Source organism: Arabidopsis thaliana, chromosome 4 (assembly GCF_000001735.4).
Source record: "Arabidopsis thaliana chromosome 4, partial sequence".
NCBI classification, from domain to species: domain Eukaryota; kingdom Viridiplantae; phylum Streptophyta; class Magnoliopsida; order Brassicales; family Brassicaceae; genus Arabidopsis; species Arabidopsis thaliana.
In genome coordinates this window covers 3,835,655-3,850,392 of record NC_003075.7, presented here as the reverse complement: position 1 = coordinate 3,850,392, position 14,738 = coordinate 3,835,655, and the positions used below count along the sequence as shown (strand labels likewise).

At 42.7% G+C, this 14,738-nt stretch overlaps 1 pseudogene across 1 annotated transcript; it reads left to right on the top strand.

Annotated features, from left to right (window-relative positions):
• AT4G06656 lies at positions 1–8,466 on the top strand (annotated as a pseudogene; the record flags this gene model as incomplete). Its single annotated transcript has 1 exon — positions 1–8,466.
• Between the last annotated feature and the right edge of the window lie 6,272 nt (positions 8,467–14,738).

Genomic DNA, 14,738 nt, shown 5'->3' with positions numbered 1-14,738 from the left:
ATGCATACACGGTCACAAGGAAATCAGAACCTCCTATTCAACGATAACATCGACCGTATTGCTCGCCAACTAAGAGAACAGACAGAAACAGACACAATGGCTGACGTTGTAGATGAGCAAGAGCAACCTACCAACATTGGTGCTGGTGACTTCCCTCACAACCACAACCAGCGTCATGGAATCGTTCCACCTCCAGTACAGAACAACAACTTTGAGATCAAAAGCGGTCTCATTGCTATGGTTCAGGGGAACAAGTTTCATGGCCTGCCAATGGAGGATCCGCTAGATCATCTTGACGAGTTTGAAAGGCTCTGTGGCCTTACTAAAATCAATGGAGTTAGTGAAGATGGTTTCAAGCTTCGCTTGTTCCCATTTTCACTTGGAGATAAAGCCCATCTGTGGGAAAAAACGCTACCCCAGGGATCAATCACGACCTGGGATGACTGCAAAAAGGCCTTCTTGGCAAAATTCTTCTCCAACTCCAGGACTGCAAGACTCCGGAACGAGATATCCGGATTCACTCAGAAGCAAAATGAAAGCTTCTGTGAAGCTTGGGAGCGCTTTAAGGGTTATCAAACCAAATGCCCTCATCACGGATTTAAGGAAGCATCTCTTCTCAGCACACTTTACAGAGGCGTCCTGCCTAAGATACGTATGCTCCTTGACACCGCCTCCAACGGGAATTTCCTGAACAAGGATGTCGAAGACGGATGGGAGCTAGTTGAAAACTTGGCTCAGTCGGATGGCAATTACAACGAGGATTATGACAGAAGCATCCGCACCAGTACTGAATCTGATGACAAGCACCGCCGAGAGATTAAAGCTCTCCATGATAAAATCGACAAACTCCTCCAAGTGCAGCAGAAGCATGTTCACTTCGCCTCTGAAGACGAAGTATTCCAAATCCAAGAGGGGGAGAATGATCAGGGCGCTGAAATCAGTTATGTTCAGAACCAAGGCAGCTACAACAAAGGGTATAACAATTACAGACCCAACCCAAATCTGTCATACAGAAGCACAGATGTCGCCAATCCTAAGGACCAAGTTTACCCTCAACAGCAGCTGCAGCAGAACCAACCCAAACCGTTTGTTACTTACAACCAAAGCCAAGGGTTCGTTCCTAAGCAACAGTTCCAAGGAGGGTATCAACAGCAACAGCCACCACCTGGTTTCACACCACAACAACATCAGGCCTCTGCACCCCAGGAATCAGACATCAAGAATATGCTCCAACAGATCATGCAAGGCCAAGCCGCAGGGGTAATGGAATCCGCTAAGAAGCTGGCTGACTTAAACAACAAATTTGACAGACAGTTCAATGAACTGAGTAGCGGAATGGCATCATTGAACAAAAGGGTACAATATATAGAAGGCACAACCGCTTCTACATCAACCACACCAGGTTATATCCCAGGGAAACCAATACATAATTCAAAGGAGTATGCCCACGCAATCACTCTAAGAAGCGGACGAGAGTTACCACCAAGAGGAGAGCCAAACCCCAACACTGAGGACAGTGTGGTCCCAGAGGGGGAGGATTTTTATCAAGATGATGTTTTGGCTGACAAAACAATCGATAAGCGCACTCAACCACAAGTTCCACCAGCTACTCCCTCTGTTGAAAAACCAGTAGCCGCAAAAACCAAAGACGCAGTCTTCATACCACCGCCCTACAAACCACCGCTTCCATTCCCTGGTCGTTTCAAAAAAGTTCTGATTGCGAAATACCGTGCTCTTTTGGAAAAACAGATAAAGGATCTTGATGTCACTATGCCCTTGGTAGATTATTTCGCGCTGATACCTGACTCTCACAAGTACGTGAAAGACCTGATCACAGAAAGGATCAAAGAAGTCCACGGAATGGTGATATTAAGTCATGAGTGCAGTGCAATTATCCAACAGAAGGTCATACCTAGGAAATTGGGAGATCCAGGCTCATTCACTCTGCCATGCTCACTAGGCCCTCTATCATTCACAAGATGTTTATGCGATCTAGGTGCTTCGGTCAGTCTGATGCCTCTCTCAGTAGCCAAGAAACTTGGTTTTGATAAATATAAAACTTGCAACATTTCGCTAATTCTAGCGGACAGATCCATCAGGATACCTCATGGCCTGTTGGAAGACTTACCCGTCAAGATAGGTTCTATAGAAGTACCTACCGACTTTGTGGTGCTGGATATGGACGAAGAGCCGAAAGACCCATTGATTTTGGGAAGACCATTTTTAGCTACAGCAGGAGCCATCATCGATGTCAAGAAAGGAAAGATCGACCTCAACCTCGGGAAAGATCTTCGGATGACTTTTGACATCACCAACATGATGAAAAAGCCCACAATAGAGGGTAAAGTTTTCTGGATAGAAGAGACGGAATTGCTAGCTGACAAGTTTTTAGAAGAACTAGCAGATGAGGACCACTTACAGAGCGCCCTGACCAAAAACAGTAGAGAAAAAGACTTACATGTGGAAACTTTGGGATACCAGAAGCTGATGGATATGAGCAGGGAAGTTGATTCCTCAGAAGACTTTGAGGAGTTGAGACCACTCGATCGCACCAACGACCCACTCAATCACGTCACTCGATCGCAAGGTGAGCTACATCACTCGATCGCTTCACTCGATCACGATTCCATCTCGGACGCTGAATCACCACCTGATGATTAGTCCGAGCTCAAGGCACCCAAGGTTGACCTGAAACCGCTTCCGAAAGGGCTAAGGTATGTTTTTCTTGGAATCAATTCCACCTATCCTGTGATAGTGAATGATGAACTAGATACTGAACAAGTAAATTTGCTTGTAATTGAATTGAAAAAGTATAGGAAAGCCATAGGTTATTCACTAGATGACATCAAGGGGATTTCACCCACTTTTTGCACTCATAGAATCCATCTAGAAAATGAATCCTATTCTAGCATTGAACCTCAGAGGAGATTAAATCCAAACTTGAAAGAAGTAGTAAAGAAGGAGATACTTAAACTATTAGATGCGGGTGTAATCTATCCAATATCTGATAGCACCTGGGTATCTCCAGTTCATTGTGTTCCTAAAAAGGGAGGTGTGACAGTTATTAAAAATTCAAAAGATGAACTGATACCCACTAGGACCATAACAGGACATAGGATGTGTATTGACTATAGGAAGCTTAATGCAGCCACTAGGAAAGATCATTTCCCCTTACCTTTCATTGACCAAATGCTAGAAAGATTAGCCAATCACCCCTATTACTGTTTTCTAGATGGCTATAGCGGATTTTTTCAAATCCCTATCCACCCATATGATCAAGAAAAAACTACATTCACGTGTCCCTATGGGACTTTTGCTTACAAACGAATGCCTTTTGGGCTTTGTAATGCACCCACCACTTTTCAGCGCTGCATGACTTCTATTTTCTCCGATTTGATAGAGGAGATGGTCGAGGTATTCATGGATGATTTTTCTGTGTATGGCTCTTCTTTCTCCTCCTGTTTGCTCAATTTGTGCAGGGTACTCAAGAGATGCGAAGAAACAAACCTAGTGCTGAACTGGGAAAAATGTCACTTCATGGTTAGAGAAGGAATCGTCTTGGGGCACAAAATATCAGAAAAAGGGATAGAAGTTGATGGGGCAAAAGTTGATGTCATGGTACAGTTGCAACCACCAAAAACTGTGAAAGATATTAGAAGTTTTCTCGGACATGCTGGGTTCTACAGGAGATTCATCAAGGATTTCTCTAAGTTGGCTAGGCCACTCACCAGGCTGCTGTGCAAAGAGGCTGAGTTCACGTTTGATGAAGAATGTCTGGTTGCATTCAGATCGATCAAAGAAGCACTGATCTCTGCCCCAATAGTCCAAGCACCTAATTGGGATCACCCTTTTGAAATCATGTGTGATGCTTCGGATTACGCTGTAGGAGCGGTTCTAGGACAAAAGATTGATAAGAAGTTGCACGTCATCTACTACGCTAGCAGAACGATGGATGATGCACAAGTAAGGTATGCCACTACGGAGAAAGAACTATTGGCCGTGGTCTTTGCATTCGAAAAGTTTAGGAGCTACCTGGTAGGCTCTAAAGTGACAGTTTACACTGATCATGCTGCTCTAAAGCACATCTATGCAAAGAAAGATACCAAGCCAAGGTTGCTGAGATGGATTTTGCTGCTCCAAGAATTCGATATGGAGATAGTGGATAAAAAGGGGATTGAAAATGGTGTAGCTGATCACTTATCGCGAATGAGAATTGAAGATGCAGTCCCCATTGACGACACCATGCCTGAGGAACAGCTTATGGCCATCCGGGAAGTGAACAAAAAATTCAAAAGCAGCCAGTTTTGGGATGAGATGCTTGCAGTAGAGGAGAAACTTCCGTGGTACGCTGATTATGTCAACTACTTGGCATGTGGTGAAGAGCCTCCGAATTTGTCAGGGTACGAAAGAAAGAAGTTCTTCAAAGACATAAATCGCTTCTACTGGGATGAGCCGTACCTGTACACTCTCTGCAAAGATAAAATCTATAAGAGGTGTGTCTCAGAAGATGAAATAAACGGTATCTTGCAGCACTGTCATGGTTCTAGCTATGGCGGCCATTTTGCAACGTTCAAGACAGTATCTAAAATCCTACAAGCAGGATTTTGGTGGCCAACCATGTTCAAAGACGCTCAAGAGTTCATTTCAAAGTGTGATTCATGTCAGAGAAGGGGAAACATCAGCAGAAGAAATGAGATACCCCAGAACCCGATTTTGGAGGTTGAGATTTTCGACGTATGGGGAATTGACTTCATGGGTCCGTTTCCGTCCTCGTATGGGAATAAGTATATATTGGTTGCAGTAGACTATGTGTCAAAATGGGTGGAAGCAATAGCCAGTCCTACGAACGATGCTAGAGTCGTCCTGAAGTTATTCAAGAGCATCATCTTCCCAAGATTTGGAGTTCCTAGAATAGTCATTAGTGATGGAGGCACGCACTTTGTCAACAAAGTTTTCGAGAGTCTACTGAGAAAGAATGGGGTTAAACACAAAGTAGCGACTCCTTACCATCCACAGACAAGTGGCCAGGTGGAAATCTCTAACAGGGAGATAAAATCAATTCTAGAGAAAACTGTCGGGATCACCAGGAGAGATTGGTCTGTAAAGCTCGACGATGCGTTATGGGCATACAGAACAGCTTTCAAGACTCCCATTGGTACAACCCCGTTTAATCTTCTTTATGGGAAATCCTGTCACTTACCTGTTGAACTGGAGTACAAGGCTATGTGGGCAGTGAAACTTTTAAATTTCGACATCAAGACTGCTGAAGAGAAAAGATTGATACAGCTCAACGACCTTGATGAGCTCCGCCTAGAAGCATATGAGAGCTCTAAAATTTACAAGGAAAGGACCAAGTCGTTTCATGACAAGAAAATAAGTTCGAAAGATTTTCAAGTTGGTGATCAAGTCTTGCTGTTCAATTCTCGCTTGAAGCTTTTTCCTGGAAAACTCAAGTCTAGGTGGTCTGGCCCCTTCAGTGTCACTGCAGTAAGACCATATGGAGCTATCACGTTGTCTGGAAAAGGTGACGACTTCACGGTTAACGGCCAAAGACTAAAGAAATATATGGCAGACCAAACAATTCCAGAAGGAACTTTTGTTCCACTGGAAGAGCCGCCCAACGCCCAATAAGCGTGAGGAGTCAAGCTAGAGACTCTAAACAAGCTCACTTGGGAGGAAATCCCATGACTATCTTTGTATATAATTTTAACTTTCTTATTGCTTTCTAACTTACTTTGGTGGTGTTTTAATCTCAGGAAAGTAAGCGACAAAAATCAACCACAGGGTGAATAGTGATTTACAGGGTGAATAGTGGAGTTACTCGATCACGAAGTCAAGACGGTTTTTCAAACTTTGCGATCAAGTGGTTTATTTCCCGGGAAGCAATAGTTCGAAAATTTTGATAACGGAGCTGAACGAAGGAACGAAAACGTGCGGTGACCCGTTTAAATCCAACGCGTGATCGAGTACATGGAGTGGGCGAAATCAGGCCATCACTTCCCAATGACAAAACCGGTGAAGCCCACCTTGTCCCCCATGACAAAAATGTCAACAAACCAATAGTTCTCACCACCCACCTCTCATCACGTTTTTGCCAAGGGAAGAGCTCTCCTCACCTACCTAAGGGGTGCAACTACCTCCTCCTCTCCCTATAAATACCAAGCTCCTCATCCAATGTTAATCACACCTCACAACAACATCTCCTTCTCTCTCATACTCGATCGCAAGCTTCTCTCTCTTTAAGAGTTGCCTTCACTCGATCACAAGTCTCTCCACCCTTGGAAGCCTACTTCACTAGACCGCAAGCTCCCGACGCCTCGTCTTTCACTCGATCTCAAGCCATCCTCATCAAGTCCACTCGATCGCAAGCTCCCGAGAAACGGCTCTTGCCTCTTTCACTCGATCGCAAGCTCCCGAGACGTCTCCACGTTTGTTTCTCTCCCTCACTTACTCGATCATAACCACTCCGAGTTCCTGTCAACCTCTTTTACTCGATCGCAGTATTGTTGAAGTTCAAGAAGTCACTACTCTCACTTCTCCCCCTTAGATTTGATAACTAACATACTAAAGTTTAGTTGTGAGTTTTGATCAATTCCAGGAACAATGACCTCATACAGTTACGATTCATCAATGGATGTCGATGTTAACATTGACGAGGCGGAGTCATGGTCAACAAGACCAGAGAGAGAAGCGGAGGAATACCAACGTTTCCGAGAAGAAACAGAGCGAGCAGTCGCCAATGACAGGAGAAGAGAAGAGATAGCCAGAGGGAAGAGGTCAATGACGGAAAATTATGAGCTAATTGATGAAGAGATGGAAGATGATGCGGAGCACATTCCAGAGCAAACCCGCAAGACCACCAAGTCCCTAATGAAAGAAGACAAGCTGACGCCGGGAGACTACTACAAGGCTCTCAAAAGAAATCCGTTTTGGGGAACAAGATATCCTCACCCGGAGACAATGGCGGAGTTAGGCATCTTGGAAGACGTTCAGCTCTTGTTCGAGAAATGCCACATGACAACACTCATGTCTCATCCCTATTCTACCTATGAGGATGAGACACTTCAATTCCTTTCATCACTTCAAGAGGAATTGTTTGAGGGGTTGTCAGCTGTTGAGTTAAGAGAAGAAGGGCTTGGTTACTTAAGCTTCACCATCGACGACCGCGACTATATCATGGCGATCAAGACGCTGGAATCCATGTTTGGGTTTCCCAGTGGCACGGGAATGAAACCGAAGTTTGCCCGAGAGGAATTGAAATCTTTGTGGAACACAATCGGAGACACCACCAGCTTCAACTCCGCAAGATCCAAGAGCAACTCCATCCGCAATCCCGCCATTCGCTATTTCCAGAGAGCCATGGCCAATGTCCCTTACGCTAGGGAGATATCTGCCACTGTGACGAACCAAGACATGGAGACGTTAGACCTGGCGCTGCTAAGTTTCCTCCGTTACACCAAGGACGGGAAAACGATGAAGGGAGATACCAATGACACACCACCGTCAATGTATCTTCTCAATCACTTATGCAGCTACAGAGGGTGGGCAATGGCCAATGACAAGAAGAACGCGAAAGGAGCCCTTTGCATTGGAGGAGTGGTCACACCAATTCTCCTATCGTGCGACGTCCCGCTGCGACCGGATCCAATCCAACCACGTTGGATGGATATCGCCCATCTCAAGCTTGCCCATGTGATCGAACATAAGGTCTATGACGGGAGGTACGCTTTCAAGTTTGATCACCCGTCAACAGGCGAAGCAAATTTTCTTCTCCCATTCAGTGAAATGACAACCATCACGGTGAGAGACAACATCGACTTCTCGCCACCACAAGAAATCCTCCATGCTGTGATTGGAGGATCCGCGTCCCGGAATGCTGAAGAAGTAGAAGGTCAGAGTGACAATGAGGAGACCAATTGGGAGAACTATGACACGAGCTGCTACCACTTTGAAGAACACAAGCCCCCTTCACGAGAAAGCAAGAGTCTCGCTGAAGCACACCGGAAGCTCAGTCTAACCCAAAGGTGGTGCAAGTTTCAAGACAAGATCATCCATAAGTGTGTCAAGGCCATTGACAACATGCAGAAGGCAATCAGTTGCACCACATCCACCAGTGCGATCACCAGGGACAACTCGCCAGAAGACATGCCATCCAGGCGTCATGACATTGCCCCGCCAAGGCAATCTGCTTATCAACAGAGAGAACGCGCTGTCCCGCAAGAACCCGCACGACACTCGTCTCATGAGGTCAGGGAGCACAAGAGGCGGAAGAGCGCTAGGATGGTTCGATCATCAAGCAAGGGTCAGATAATGTCGGGGCGGAGAACACGTGAGCGTCGTGCTGAACAACCTGCTGGGGTTGCGATCGAGCACAATGACGAGGAGATGGCGGAGCCACATCAAGAACCGGTCATGCCTGCTGAGTACACTCAAGCAGATATGGATGACTACATCTCCAGGACATTCTACTGAGGTAACACACCAAAACTCTTTGTAAATATCGCTTTTGTTTTTGTTTCTGTGTTTATCTTGAATTCTTTCACAAATTTTGATTACACAAGGGACTGTGTAATTTAAGTTTGGGGGAGGGTTCAAGACGTATTTGACTTGTTTTTTGTGAATATCATTTGAGTCTGCATATCATCTAAGTCATAGAAAAAAACAAAAAAAATTGAAAATTTTTGAAAATGAATTCCACAAAAACAGAGTGATCATTTAGTTGCATTACATTTAGAATCGAGTCTAGAGTGTTTCATATAGGATTGTTGCATATGCATAGGGGATAATGAGGAAATAGCCTTGTAAGCATGATGATTCACTAAAATGAGTTATTAGTTCTTTGAGGCATTTGAATGACTTTGAAGTAAAACCGCACCATGTTCTATAGAAACCACTCGATGCATGTCATGACACCTTTCTCTGTCAATTTGAACTTGAATCTGACTTATAATTATCATGTTTGCATCGTTTTTGAACTCGTGGATAGAATACATATTTGGATTTTCTTTCACTTATTCACCACTCTTGTTAATCCAAGTAGCTGCTTCTATTATTGGAGTAGTTCCCCCACCCTTAACCAACCCTTCTTTCAAGCCATGTTATTTTGTGAGAGCATGTGAGGCCTATTTTCAGGATTGAGCTTGGTAGAACGTGTTAGGTTTGAGCCGACAAGAGTAGTATCTCATGTAGTTCCAATCCGCGTTTTCGGACTTGGTAGGACTAGGTGGGAACTTATTTGGGGATTGAGATTGAGTGTGAAAAGAAAAAGAAAAAAAAAAAAAAAAAAAAAAAAAAAGATGGGTTAGAGTCTTTAGGAGAAAGAAGCTGAAAATCATATTGTGGTCTAGTGAATGTTTGGGAAGCATAGAATTGTTAAGATATGCTCTAAAAAAAATAGATGGCAACAAAAACAGAAAAAGAAAAAAAAAAATGATGATAAGAGCCATAAGAGTTTAAGAAAAAAACCAATTCACTAGACTAGACTCATAGAGTTTAAGAAAAGCTTCTCCTTAAGAACAAGAGCCAAAGAAAAGAAAAGGAAACATTGATCCAAGAAAAAATCGAATTATGCTTTTATTGCAAAAGGGTAGACTTAGGATCATCATTGGGTTTAGAGATAGGACCATCTACTTGTTATTCACGGTTTATGTCATTGGGTAGATGGGGTGCTATTCTTGTATACATGGGTTGGCACTTACCTTTAGCATTCTTCTAAAGCTCAGTCCTTTTTCATTGAGAGTCCTCTGCTATTAAAATCTGAACCACTAAAAAGGGACCATCTTTGTCTCATAACCTGTCATTAGCCAAATGAGTTCACTAGCGATGCATATCTTGATTCATGTTTTTGAACTTAATGAATGTTAAAGGGATTGGTTGATCTTGACGCATTGTGCATTTGAGTGTAGGTTTGGATCATAACAGAGCATGGCTAAAGTTTTTGAGTAGAAGTCGATCACCTCGCATCTTAGAACTGTTAGCTGGTACATTGATCTTAATTGTCATATCTCATGCTTTGGTTCTGAATCCCCAACTTCAAACCTCTCCTTCTGCTTATGTCTTCTTGTTTGCTTGAGGGCAAGCAAAGACTAAGTTTGGGGGAGTTGATATGTCTATAATTTGCATGATTTAGGCATTCATTCTTCACCACTTTGTCATTGTTTCATCCACATTTCATCTCATTAGGAGTCGTTTTAGTGTGTTTTACATATTTAGGACGATTTTGCATTAGGATTGCATGTGCATGGCATATTTGGTTGTTTTCAGGTACTTTGGATGCTTTTGGAGTTCAAACAGAGGAAAAACAGAACATGAAGTCAGAATGCCCAATGACGCCTTCAGCAAAAGTACTCTATCGCAGCCTCGGAGCCCTGCCAGGGCAAATCACTCTATCGCAACCCCGGAGAAGCAAACAGCTCAGTTTCACTCAATCGCGAAGCCGGAGGAATCACCCCATCAGAACCACTCGATCACCACTCTATCACCAGGAAGCCTATCTGCTCATTCTGCACTCAACCAAACAAGTTGAGAACAAAGAAGAGAAGAGAAGGCGAAGAAACCACTCGATCACACCCTCATGACATCCACTCGATCGCTTCACTCGATCACAAGGTCGCTGGACCATTCAATCTCGACTTCACTGCATTTCACTCGATCGCAAGACGGAGCCCCTGAAGCCCAGTTTGATCAATGACATACTCGATCACTAGGAAGCTCATTTCAGCCCGTCAGATTCCAATGACACATTCGGTCGCAGGATCATGACGTGAAGATTCGCTATATATTTAGTTTCCTTATTTGTTTCATTTTTTCGCTTATATAAACTACCTCTTAGGGTTTTCCTAGGGCGTCGGCTAGCATCCGCTATTATCCCTTTTTATTTCGCTTTTACATTTTTGCAACTTTGATAGCCGCAGTGTTTCTCCTGCGACTTTGTAGTTTCGTTTTCAAGTATTTGATATTCAGTTTTCGTTTAAGTCTTTCGTCATTTTCTGTTATCATGTTTTCAATTGTTGCTTTGTTATTGTCTTTGATTATGTCTGAGTAGTGAACTGTATTTCTGAGGATGGGATAGAATAGTTGTGGTTTACTTGGTCGTTTTAGGTGGTTGAGTTTAGAATACTAGAATCCCTTCTGGATTAGTTGCGCTTATTGCTTATTTCACTGGCTAATGTGGAGTATGAGTCCAGACGTCCAGCGCTCAGAAGGCGTTTAATGGGCGTTGGATCCTATTAATTCCAGAGATATCTGACTCTACCCCAAGGGATTGGCTGTAGAGAGGGTATTGACTTTAACATGTTGATTCGATAATGCCTGCTTAGTTAGAGATCGCTAAAGGGATTTAAGTCAGTGTCTAGCTTTGCTTGAGGATTTCTATCACGGGAGTGAATTAATCTGTTGTTGAACTTGTTGTCTAGGGATAGCTTCTGTGAAGTTTTGTCAACCGCCTGAATAGATTAAGTAGACCACACTATTCGATTACCCCATCCTTAGGAATCGTTTATCCATTTGATTGCCTGTTATCATTTCTGCTTTGTCATTCACTTGCCTGCTATTGCCATTCCTGCTTTTAATTTCACTTCATTTCTGTTATTGCATACTAGGACTGTTAGAACCAACCAACTATCTTCTTGGCTTGACTTAGAGCTTTCTGATCATATCTCATCTGTTTGCATCACACCGGATTGGATTGACATCCTAAAATACTACAACGACAAGATAGTGTTTTAGGGATTAATTGAGTAAAATCCTACTATCATTTTTGCCATCTTCGAAAAATCAACTCCTTCAAACTTATCCAATTTTCCAAACTTTGACGGTCATCTCACACACATAAACATTAGCCATTGTTCACCGAAATTACTCTTTAAGATTGTTGTAATGTGACGTTGTATCTCCGGGACGTAGTGAACGTGAACTTGGATAATGATTGAATCGTGCTTAGAAGCACTTTCCTTAAAGAGTATTTCGACCCTTCTCAACCCTTAGGTTACACGAAATCCCTTCTAGGATACGACAATCAAAGTACTATCTCTTGTTCTAGGCAAAGATACAAGAGAAACAAATAGAATTTCTAGTGTTTGTTTATGTGTTTCACCAAAGAATATCTCAATCCTTTGGTCTTATGAATCTCTGTTTTTTCTCTCTATTCTTTTTCTCTTCTACTTTCTAATGATGCAAAGAGGAAGAGTTGTATAAGGGCCAATGATCTCGACGTACGTTTGCAACCGCACGTTTAATCGTAACTGTAATTCCAATAGTTACTTTGGTTTATAAGTAACCATTGACGAACAGTTTTCTTGGTTAATATGATAACCATTGGTTCACTTAAATCTCCAACATATTTCCTTTTACGATGCCTCCAATCTTAACTTCGTTTAACTCATCATCTTCTTTGTAAACAACCTTCCCTTTAAATCTTGAACCCCCATAACGTGAGTTCATGCTCACCCATCATTATTTCTACATCCTTCCTTTTAGTTTTGAACCATTCATGTCCTTTTGACTCTTTCACTCGATTTTCTTCCCAGTCTTCGATTTATCTCACCACTTCTCACAGTACCCATCCTTCTCGAATCCTTAATTATTTGGTTCTTCCCTTGCTATCCCAACTCGTTTTACTAGCACTACTTCACTATTCTTCCTTACTTGATGCCGGTCCTGGCTTCACTATAAACGCATATCGTTCCTTAGATATGTGTATTGTTGTTTCACTCTTCTTCTTTTTCAATATTATCTTTACCACGTCTTCTTATCGATCTTTGTCACCAATTCTTTGATGAGTAGACTCTGATCAATCTTCTTTGTATCTACGATCCTTCTCCCATTTTGTACACTTCTCCCTTTAAAGGCTCCAATTGAATTACTTAACTCATTACTCTTCTTTACCGACTTTCTCCTTTATGTTTTGGATCTTTCATACCTTGCACCTATACTCGCTCGATAATCTTCTTGCAATATCTCTATCTTGGACCTTCCCGCTTACACCAGTTTACTCTCTGATCATGTATCCTTTTTCGAACATTACCATTTGATCCTTAGACGCAGTTTTCTTCCCACATCCCTTCGATAACGATGTTCCTTTGATCAAACTTCACCTTCTCGGTTTTTGATTCACCTTACCTTGTCAAACTACACCTTCTTTTTCCCTTTATAATGGTCCCAAAAATTTACTCCATATCCTTCCTTGAACTCCATCATTCTTACCATATATATGGATTTGTGATCACCACCTATGTCTCTTAAATTGTTTTGCTCCCCCAATACTCAATCTCTTCTTCACTCACTTCTTTGTTGTGCTCCTTACTCTCCATTTAAGTGAAATCCAATAACTCTCCTTCTAATCACTTACTTCTTCTCAGTTTTCATCACTTCCCTCATGCCTTACTCAAATTAATAAGTCTTTCTCATCATTCTTCCAAATGATCTCATTCATCTTCCGTTTTCCTCCTTCCTTAGAAATGATCTTTACACCTTCGGCTCTTGTCCTCTACAACTCGCATTTCATCACCCACCTTGGCTCTTACTCTTTCTCCGAAAATTCTCCTCAACTTCTCTTTCACTATTCCTTAGTTTTCTTGGAAACAACTCACTCGCTTCCCCACTTGCCATCACTTAAGTTACATGACCTCGTTACTGAACTCGGCCACAATTCTTCAACTCTTTCATAATCTTGGTTGCGGTCCTCCACAACCATCCATTCTCGATCCAATCCAAACGCACAACTATAACAACAACAAAGGTAATTCCTAACCCATTCCCCACTAACTCAGGACATACCTGTTTACCTAGTTGCTTTTGCGACTCATTTACTCAATAAAACTTTATAGAAAACGTGTGTCCCGTGAGCATCATGAACCACGCTCTAATACCACAAATTGTAACGACCCCGAATATCTCTATGGCCGGACAAGCCAAGGGCAATCCAAAATCGCTACGATGATAGCTCACATAGACAACTTAACTTAGGTTCCAAACGGATTTAGACCCTTAGCCGGATTACCCACATGAACCATCCCTCACGAACGCGGTTTAGGCTTTTCAACCCTTGCCATGATCGTGAGTTGTGTTAGCCCGGACAAGACTAATATCGAATGAAACACACTCTTTATAAGAAAATAATCTTTTATAACATATAAATTCTCGGACAACCAAGTATCCAAAACGTTTCAACAATGGGCCCTTGAGCATACACGCTCAAATCCAACCAAATCAAAATCATTAAGTTTTGCAAATAGCAACAAACTCTATACCGGTTTCCCTATGTCCTGAGCATCCCTCTAATGGTTCCCACTATGGTTTCCTGCAAAACAAAATGGAGTCATAAGTAATCTAAGATTACTTAGTGAGCTCGGTCTACCTACAACAAATATTACTTCCCCATCCAATAATCACACGCAACAGAGAATAGCAACGAAAGGTAGCTTACCGAAGCATCTACCAAGAACATGCACATGCAATTAAGACTCCAGTTTTATTAAGTTTTTTAAAATAGGGCCCGATATGCTGCCTTCAACCCACACCAAACACACACTCCCGGGTTCTCTCGCTTTACAACCACAAAGGCATGTCACGAGAGCATCCCTACCCAATGCTACACCGTCGTGTAGACAACTCGGCCAGGGTAGCTAGCCCCAACTCTCCGAGCCCTTCGCACTATGTGGCGATCAAGTAACAACGTTAACAAGACCCCACAATAGCACGGTTCACTACGAAGATCAGACATACTACGATCTTGATAC